Source organism: Calidris pugnax, unplaced genomic scaffold (assembly GCF_001431845.1).
Source record: "Calidris pugnax isolate Ruff unplaced genomic scaffold, ASM143184v1 scaffold28, whole genome shotgun sequence".
Classification (NCBI taxonomy): Eukaryota; Metazoa; Chordata; class Aves; order Charadriiformes; family Scolopacidae; genus Calidris; species Calidris pugnax.
In genome coordinates, this window is record NW_015090842.1 from 14,089,879 (window position 1) to 14,100,282 (window position 10,404).

At 45.1% G+C, this 10,404-nt stretch overlaps 1 long non-coding RNA gene across 1 annotated transcript in view; it reads right to left on the minus strand.

Annotated features, from left to right (window-relative positions):
* Nucleotides 1-5,848: 5,848 nt before the first annotated feature.
* LOC106888224 overlaps nucleotides 5,849-10,404 on the minus strand; it is a 32,249-nt gene continuing 27,693 nt past the window's right edge. Inside the window, exon 3 of the long non-coding RNA XR_001412073.1 lies at nucleotides 5,849-6,434. This is a non-coding gene — a long non-coding RNA (uncharacterized LOC106888224). The remainder of the gene's footprint in view (nucleotides 6,435-10,404) is intronic.

Genomic DNA, 10,404 nt, shown 5'->3' on the forward strand with positions numbered 1-10,404 from the left:
GCCCCCCGGCACCCCCGGCCTGCGACGGCAGCCAGCCCCGACGGCGGGCCGCCTCGGGACGGGCGGAGGTGGTGGGGCGGGAGAGAGCAGGCTCCTTCCGTTCAATGGGAGAGTGCCGCTTGAGCCTCGGGGTGGCGGGGAGAGGGGGGGAGCGGGCCGGGCAGGCGCCTCACCTGCTGGTCACACTCCGGGCAAGACTTGGTGGCCATCTTCACTTTCTTGGCCCTGCTCGAGGACATGCTCGCTGCTGCTGTTACCGCCGCCGGAGCGCCGACCGCCCCGCCCCGGGGAGGGCGGGAGGAACGGGGTAGAGAGGGGGCCGGGGAGCCGGCGACAGCCTCCGCGGGCTCCGCCCGCCGCCGGCGCGGCCCCTCCGACAAAGGAGCCTCTCCCCCGCCGAAGCTCCGCCTGCCTCAGCGGAGCGCGTGCGCCAGGAGCTGATGCCGCCGCCGCCGCGGGATTGGCTGCTCGCGCGCGCGCCGGTTAACGGCCAGCCGCGCGCGCTGGTAACGGCCGCTCGCGCGCCCCGGTTAACGGCTGCTCGCGCGCCCCCGGCACTGAGGGGAAGCGGAGGGGAGCGGCGGCGGGGCCCGCGGTCGGCGGCTGAACGGCAGGTAAGGAGTGACGGGGCGGCGCCTTTGTGGCCTCCCTCCCCGGCTGCACCGGCAGGGCGAAGGGAGGCCGGAGCGGGCGATCCCTCAGGGAGCCTTACGCGCTGCTTTTTTTTTTTTTTTTTTTTCCGGTTTTCCTCTCAATTCGGAAAAAGAAAAGGCTAAAGCTGAGGGGGGAGAGGGGGGTTATCGCCTGCGGCCCCTCGTATCTTTGGGAGCCGGCTGTGCTGTCACGCCTCTAAAAGTTGGGATGTTTGCCAACGTGATGTTTTTACGTTAGTATGCTCTTTTTCCCATCACTCCCACCTGAAAACATGAACAGCACAATATAAACTAACTGCACCTTTATATTTCTTGTAAAACACATTTTTGAAGAAACAGCAACTGTAAATATTCACTTAAATTCAAAATTTCTTCAAGATATATACCTCTTGCCTGAAAAACCATAACAGCTTTGCATTCCTACAGAATACTTATATCTGAACCATTTACCTCTGGAGTTAAAAAAATAAAAAGAGGAAAGTGATAATAACACCGCTGCTATTAACAGGAGTTTGGATGATTATTTTTTTCTCGTACTGCAAAATGTCATCAGGAGAAAAGTGCGTCAAAGTCTCAACAGAAAATTCTTTTTGAAGGTCAGTGTTTGAAATGCAGCTGCCAAATATTAAAGAACTGCAGTGGGACTAACCGTGATCTCCTCGGAGCAGGTTTCTCACACTTAACCGTTTGAAGCAGGAGGCTGCAGCTCTGGCTCTGAGTCCCACCACTCCAAGTCATTTACTGTCTTCTCCTGGGATTATCAGGGGCAGATCTCCACTGAGAGCTCCTGGGTAAAACAGAAGAACAGAACTCTGGATTGTGCTATTTTGCACTGAGGAAATAAATGCAAGGGGTTTAATCACTTCTAATCTGTTCAGGCTCCATTTTTCCCACCTGGCCCAGGAGAACATCTTCTCCTTCTCCTTTAGCAGTCATCCTGAAGAGGGAGAAGCCATCTCAAAGCATCCTAGTGGAGGGGGCATAGCTTGTAATGGACAGAGACTGCATGAAGACAGCCCCTAAATGAAGCAGAATATGCTCCATATTTATACAAAATACTGTACTTTTCACTGTACTTGATCTCACAAGTCTTTCGTGTAAATATTTGTATCTTTTTGTATTCAGTAATATGCACAAGTTTATTAAAGACACTGAAAAATCTATTCTGGTAATAGCCAAGCTGTACTATTTCTTGGTTGTTGTTTTGCACTATTCTTAAATAAAATGATTTAATGTAAAACTGTTGTGAGATTTAAATGACCAGAAGGGTCTGTTTGATAAATGTTTTTTCTACTTGTTTTCCACTGGAAGCCCTACATGTCACAACTGGTTGCAGTAGATACTTTCATGTTATTGCAATGCAAATTAATTTAATTTCAGGTGATAAACTAAATGCTGATAGAGATAAGTGCTCCAGATACCTTTGTATTTTTGCTGGGGTAAAAAGTAAAGGCAAAAAAATAAGCTCAACATTTTGATTCTAAATCGTTCACATAGAGCAAAAGAGGGTGAATGCTTATTAAACTGCTCTACAACTCAAATTTCCACCACTGGAACACATAGTAGTTAGACTTTAAGTGCACAGTCACAGAATGAAAGCAATGCTACGATGGGTATATGAGTTGTAGGCAGACAAAAAAAAAAACCTCATAAAATACATATGGTCAAAATATAAGTGTTTTAAATCCTGAATATTGACAGTGGGAAAACATCACTGAACATCTGGTTAGCATCTCTCCACACAAATATACTCGATGGGGGGTTCTACATGCTGCAGGGATCTAGATGCTGTAAGTTACAATGAGCTTATGTGAGTAGTAACTTTGTCTCATATAGATAAATCGAAGATATGGGTACACAGTTTTGTTTGATCTAGTTTTCCTGATTCTATGTCCAATGCCTCAACTGTAAAGTCACCCTTACTGCAGCCTCATACACAAACTTCTCTTCCTGAAAAGAACCACTGCCAGGACTGAAGCAACAGGCAAAGCACTAGACCTCTGTTACCTCAGCAGGCCTGAATTTCTGAGAGGTAAATCACATTCATGCCCTAGAAAGTATCCTTCAGGTTCCCAGTTTGTCATGCCATCCCTCCCTATCCTTTCTACCAGTGCTGTACAATGACTAAAGAATCAAACATCATTTGCAATATCCTTTCCTATGACAGTACAACCTACTGATTTTTCTTCTTCCTCCTCCATGAGTCTCTCTCTTCAGCCCAGTTCCCACGCGAGGGCATGAGAACGTTGTACTTATGAGCATAGTGGGCTCTCCCAAGTGTGTGTTGTGGTTTCTGCGCGAGTACAGAGTTAGTGAACTGGCTGATTTGCCCTTTTCCTTTTCTTCTTACTACTTAAGTTGTGTTTCAGAGGGTGGCTTTTGTTTCCCTCTCTCTGCACACGTTGTTTTCAGCCTGTAGCAGTCCGTTACCAGCAGAGGCCTTCCTCCCGAGATACACAAAGACAAGACAGGTTTATTTTTTATATAAACCGTGACTGTTGCCAAAAGCACAAATGTGTTCTATGTAGGCAGGGCATCCAGATTTCACTCCTCAATCAAGACCAGAGCCATGCAACCAGGACCTTGAGAATACTTTTGGATTTCTTTTTTCGTCTTAACTGAGAATGTCCAGGCGCAGCAAAACACAGAAAGCCTCTTTTGGTGTTTCAGAGGGTCTTTGTAACAGCAGGGGGCTCTGCTGTGTATAGTAACAGTATCTAGTAAAGAAGTTAATGAATGTACAAGAGAACTAACAGATCTGTTACAATACCCTGCCTTTCTTCATAGAGCAAATAAACTAGTCAGTGACAGCTGTTCAACTACTCTAGTAACACAAATATTTTCCTTATTGAATGCAAACAAGACAGTATTTGTACCTAAACAACTGATTGTTAAGATTTACCAGACAGATATTTTTCTTGTTGTTTTTTTTGTTGTTGTTATTATTGCTAGTTTTGAGTTCGGAAAGTCCGAGGCTATTTCTTGTGCATCATTTCAGAGCTTTAATCCAAAACTGAGAAAAAAACAATGAATACCTTTTTAAGGGTATAGGTACTTCCTCTCTTAGAGTCAATAGTGAGTGCCATTTTGCAAGACCAAGCCTCATTTAAAATGTGCTTTATACTAATTTAAAATAGAAAATAAGAAAGTTATGCCATTTCTCTATTTTATGAACAGCTACACATGACTTTTCAAATGTCTGTTCCTGATGGCTTCTTTTCTTTGCTGTTGTTACAACACAGTCCAGCTGATCTGAACGGTCTGAGATCTTGGGGCTCTTTCCCCCCTTCACTGGAAGGCTGTGTATACCCTTGCCACACCAGCTTCTTGCACACTACAGTAATTTAGTGTACAACTATAACTTTACAAGAAGATAATCCCTATGTAGGTACAATTCACATATCTAATCCACATTCGATTAGGAGAGAGAAGCACTTCTTAAGTTTCATTTCTCCCCACCACTACAGACAGTGTGGAAGCATTCTGCTCTCCTGTGGTGGAGTGCCCTGGGAGCTCTGCTCCGAGCACTGACAGCCTCAGACTTGCCTATGAGCTGACAACATGCAGCAGATTGAAAAATTCCTAAAAATGCGCTGCAACCTTGTGTCAGAAAGGTTATAAAAAGCATCCAGATTGGTAACAAACTCCTAATTAGTCAGCTATATTCAGTCGGACTTCTATTCTTTCCACAGATAAAGTACTATCTATCTAGAGAATGACAGTTGTATCTAAAACACTGGGGCATTCATACCAAGCACAAAATGGATCAGAGAAAAATTACAGATAATAAGAACAGCTACATGAGAATATTTGCAATGTTACCATGAATGAAGTAAGTTGTACTGTTACGGTATATAACTGGTAAGAGGAACATGCTATATAAAAATCCATTCATTTTACAGACAAGCTTTAATGCTGTTTTCCATGCTTGCGGTTTTGGCAATTTCAGTAATCACAACAGTTTACAATACTTAACCCTCTTACTGTGCTTCTCATCGGTAGATTTCAGGGTAGCTGTAATCTGAGTCCTTTCATAAGAAATCAGGGTTGTGCCTAATAAGTCCTCTGAGATCTCATTACTCTGAACATGGGCAAGAACAACATTTAAGTGGTACAAATGTTGGCTTTGTTCTCCAAGTACAGCTAAATATTGAGCGTTTCCCAATTGCAAAGCATTTTGTTCTTCAAAATGTTGTTACACATTGATGTCTTGGTTTCACAAAGCCCACATTCAGGTTGACTTCCTGTCTCAAGTTTAGGTTTCGCACATTGCAGCTTGCCTGAAACAAAGAGGCCACACCACCAGCGTGAGGATGCCAGCTTCTACCAATGCTGCTGGCTATTGCAGACAACGAGGACATGGTTATGAGCCCACTCAGGGCGTCACTGCATCTCCAAGCTTCCCAGGTACTCAGAGCCCACCCGTGCACACAGTCACTGCAGCCCCTTCCCACCTCTGCAGCTCAATGTCAGCATTGCTTGGCCACCACAATGCATGGTGACAGAGTCTAAGTGAAGCCTGCTTCATTAAACAATATTTTTAAAGTTTTTTTTTAAGAAAGTCATATCTTTTCTATACCTCTACTGTGCTTCTTTTTGTAATCAGGAAGAAACATTTTAATTTCTAGCTCCTGTATTTTAGTAAGTTGCTATATTAGTAATGAGGGAAAAAAACATCCTTGAACTTTTCCATTCAACTGCTTCATTTTACTTGATTCTTAAAGCAAATGTGTCCAATATGGTGACCTTGACCACATAATTTATAACAATGAATTACATGTCGCCGAAACCCTCTAGGGTGGGAAGATGCCTCTCCTAATCAAGCTGAAGCACAGCCTACAAAATGAGATTTATGGCCCAGAAAAATGGTGCTTTTAAAAAAAGATTTATTTGCTTTGTGAAGCAAGTCAACTTCAGATGAGATTTTAAAAAGAATCTTTTGTTAAAATATTAATAATTTAAATTATTTAATGCCAGTAGCAGCTACCATTCCATAAAAAAGACTTCCAACATTTTATGCTCACATATCAGGCCTTTTTAATGGTAAACTTTATTAAAATTCACATGTTGTTCAGAACAGTTTGGTTTCAACAAAATCATCACTTTCCACCAAAAACCTTCTGACCAGTTTTATTTTAAATGTAGTGTGTACAAAAAAAAATGCTTCACAAAATAAAATTACGTTATTTCCATAGAGCACCTTTGCAATTAATTCTTAAAAAGACAATTCAATAGACTATTTTACGCATTTCATTTTGAGTTTGTTTTTAGGGTAGGGAGTTGGGTACTTTTTTTTTTTTTTTTGCTTATCATGAGAGAATGAGAGCTGGTAAACATTAAGGTATGAAGTCACTGAACGGGCACTTTTTCCACTGACTGCACTGAGCTTTGGACCAAATCTTAAAGTTTCAAGAACAGTAGCGACAGTAATTCCTCTGAAGATGCTCGTTATATTCTGAACTGCTGCCATCAGCAGTATTCCATAGGGAACAACCATCCTCCAGACTTATACAACACAGAATACAGAAAAGGTTTGCTCTTTTTGCCTAAAAAAAGCCATAGTTTTCGTACTCTGGGTTCCATTTACTTAGTGTCCTCAAAGAATCCTAAATATCATTAACAACACTTTACCATTTAAAGCTATTAGGAGTAGTTTTCTATCCAGTGCCTTTATTGAAATCAAACAGCAGAAGAAAAATAACGCTTAGTTACCACGTGCCATTACTGTAGTTGTGGGGTTTAAACCAAGAAACTCTCCGTGACAAAGAGCTTGCTGAACATCTGTCAAAATGGAAATGTGACAGCAGCTGTTAGTCTGTTTATCAAGTTTTTTTCTCCAACTCTCTATCTACATTCCTATGCATTTATGCATTTGCTGCTCTTCTGCATCTCACCGTCAACACGAAATTATTTTAGCTTCTTACAACTTATGACTAAAGACGGAACACAGTATGGGGATCAAGGAGCTGCCCTCCGTGAGCAGCACTTGCCAGCCCCTTTGTCTGGCTTGTCTGAAATCTGTGTTCCTATAATTTGTACAGAACACACAAACTGTCTCTTGACCAGGCCAACTGATCACCACAGGCCAAGCTGCAAAAGCTGAAGTCTTTGTCTGTAGGGTCCAGGGTGAGCCTGCAATGATACCTGCCATCTGCAGCTCGACTCAGGGGGCAGCAGAGGAAGGAAGACTTCCTTAAGTAAACACAAAAAGATACTTCATCCTTAACAGGTCATTGCACAAGATTTTTACAAACACGCATTAACCAATTTCACAGCTGATGAGGTGTGTTTTCTTTTGCTCATTGTCTAGGCAGATATGCCAAACCACAATAAGCCGGTGCCACGCACAAAACTACAGTCAGGCTGACACGGGAGTGGAACGCTGGCTCTCCTGAAGGCAGCAGGAGCTCTGCTGCTTCCTTCAAAACAGGCAAGAAGACAGGCACAACTTTCCCTCAGCACTGCAAGTTCATCATATGCTATTTCATTTCCTGAAAATATCTCTATTAAAATAACACTTGGAGATACATTTATCATAATTAAAGCAACAGATACTTTTTCTATAACAGATACTTTTTCTATAAACAAGACTTCATGTTACATCGAAAGTGGAAAGGCTTTTTTTTTTTTATCTTACTTATTTCCTGTGTGCCTTTCTTAATTTAGGAAATTAATCAGACTACTACATTTCGAGTTTGCAAATGTTTTATGAAAAACATGCTTTGGCTTGTGCAACATGCATTTTAAGACTGTGAGCATCACTCCAACGCTGCCGTGCAGTGTTAGGTGCTCACAGGCAGCATGACAGCATTTGCAAACAAGGTGTGAGGTCTTGCTTGGACTGTCAGGTGGAGGCAAGAAACGGGGATGTCAGGCAGTCTGTACCTTTCCTTCCTGGGGGATCAATCCCAGATCCCGTGGCAGTGCTGGCTGGACACTTTCTGCTACGCCAGCTGTTTTGGGGGGCAGGAGGGGGGCAGGCTGGGGGTGGAACAGCAGCATGTGGGCCAAGGACAAAGGTTAATTTGTGTTCTTCCCCTAGCAAAATTACAAATCCATTGGGCATTGATTTTTAATAGACTGAGTAACATTTCAATCTTGATTTCTAATCAACTCTGAAACACACATCAAGAGGTCTGGAAAGTCTACTTGTACACACTGAATGTAAACACTGGAATTTAAAATAAGTCAAACATTTCAGTTGATCTGATTAAAGCTTACTGCAAAATCAGTTCTGGTTTTGTTTTTGTGGTAAATTGGACCTTAACAAGTCTCTACCACAGCTTGAAATCTTTCCTTCTGAACTACATTTTATCAAAACTGGGAAAAAAGCACCATGACCCTGCTTGTTAATTATCAGTCAAAAAGCTGGATTCAGGTAGCACACAGCTTTCCAGATACATGACTGATTACAACTTTAAAGGAAAAATGTTGAAATATACAGGCTTCAAAACTTGACATCTCAAAAGTTAAAAAGGTTTACAATGTGGAGAAAAAAAAAAAAAAAAGGCAGTCTGAAGGAGATTCAGACTGCAATGTCCAGAAACAGTTATTGAAGCTGCAAATTAACAAAAATGTCCTTCTTGGAAATTGAATTTCTAACATACAGTGCTCCTCTGGGTCATTTTGTGAGCAGAATTTTGGAGGGAGGATAAACAGGCTCAGACACGCTCCACTCAGCCTTCACAAGCTGAGCACTGAACAAGAAAAAAAGCTTTGAGTACAATCAGAACAATGACTGGAAATACACAAAATTTAATTCCTGAGTAAAACAAATGAGTTTTCTGCACCATCTCAAGATGCTCCCTTCTGCACCAAAAAAAAAACAAAACACCAAACCCATTTCTGTTATTTTGTTAAATATCAATTGACTAAAAATCTCAAGTAGCAATTGTTTTTAAATGAGCACAGAGCACGAGCTAAAATATTGCACTTGAAACAGAATAAGGACTGGAACAAATTACTTATGAACTAAACGCTATGGCAAGCAGAAGCTCGTTAGAAAGAAGAAATAGTAAAAAGAGCAAAAAGATTCAAGATATTATTGTATGGGGCAAAATAAAATCAAACACGGCAAAAGCAGCTTGTTTTCTCTCCATCAGCCAAGGAAAGATACCAAAACCACACAGAACAGAACCCAAGTCTCAAACCATCTAATTTAGGCACCTAAAATAGGAAGCTGTTTTTCTATATTCTGTCGAAGTCAGTGGAGAAAGAGAAAGTAAAAAGAAGGTTCTACAAAAACAATTCACAAATAAGCCTGATTCACAGCCCAGGCTCCTCACTCAGGGAGGTAACATTAGGTCATAGGAATATTCCTGAGTGAATGTTCCCTTATTCCACTCCCTGAGCACAAACAAGGAGTCTCTTCTGGGCACCCAGGACGTGTAAAACGGGCCTTCTCCTCCCCAGGGGCAGCAAGGAGGGAGCTCCCCTGAATTCTGCTGCTGTTGTATTGCATGGCAGATCTCCAGCGATTTGCTACGAAGGCTGAACTGAACCCGAGAGATAAAAACATTTTCATCATCTGGAAACAATGAGGAAACTGTGCGAGAGGACCGGCTTGTTCCTGCGGGAGGGAAGGAGCAGGAGAAAATGCTCCCCTGGCAGGGTGACAGGGTGTGGGATGGGGCTGCTGGCGCTCAGCCCCCCTGCCCCATCTCTCTCTCCCCCAGCAACAGGTGACCCACCCGCAGCCTCCCCCCCCCCGCGGCATTTCTGACTCCACCGCCGAGCTGGGGAACCAGAGCGGGAGGCTTTTGCCCCCCCGACGGCCAGCGGCGAACCAGCGGGGGCAATATCGCATTTCCCAAACCGCAGAACAGGAAAAAAAAAAACCCACAAAAACACACCCAGACAAAGGCAGTTCCCTGCGCCGTTCCCTTAGAAAACGCCCCTGGGTTTGCCCCCTCCCCGCTTCCCCCCGCATCTCCAGCACCGGGAGCGCCCCCCCCATCACACTCCCCTCCCGCAGCGGGCGGCTGCGGACAGACAATGCGGGACCCCGGGGCGGGCCGGCCGTGGAAGGGGGGGGTGTCTGTGGGCGCGGTGGTTCCCTGCCCATCACCTGATGCTGTGGGCAGGCGCAGGCGAGGGCTGCAGGAACTACAAAGCCCGCCAGGCAGCGCGCCCGGCAGTCTGGCTGCTGCAAACCCGCACCTTCGCTCGCCCGGGGCCCCGCGGGGTGAGCGCCGGCGGGGGGACGGGGAGGGAAAAGGGGGGGACGCCGGCTGAGGAAGGATGGTTTTACCCGGGACTCTTGCGGAGCACTAGCGCTTTCTGCTTGGGGAGAGAGGGGGGGGTCCGCCAGGCTGTTCTGATGCAATGGTGGGATCTATGGCTCCTCTGGTGGCACCGCGGCGCTGCAGGATCGGTTGGACCCGCCGCAATTAAGTTTGCGGGCTCAGGGCATGGGAGGATCGAGCCTGTACGTGTAACCGCGCCGGCTCCTCGCCGTTCCTCCCGACCGCATCTCTCGCTGGGGTGCGTCTCACCGGCTCAGGGGCTGCTTACCGAACCCACCGACCCTCGGCACTAGTATCTCCCCCCCCACCTCTTCCCTCCCCTCCCCTCCAGCTTTGGGAAGATAAGGACTCTCGCTTTGGGAGCTGCCGGAGAGACCATGCATCGTTTTGTCACGGTTGCCAAGCAAAGCGCGGCGAGCCTGGGCTGCCAAGGGCCGGGGGGCTGCCGGGGCGTACGCCGGGAAGACATGGCTTTGCGCTGCGCCGCTTGGCTGGCGGGGGGGGGG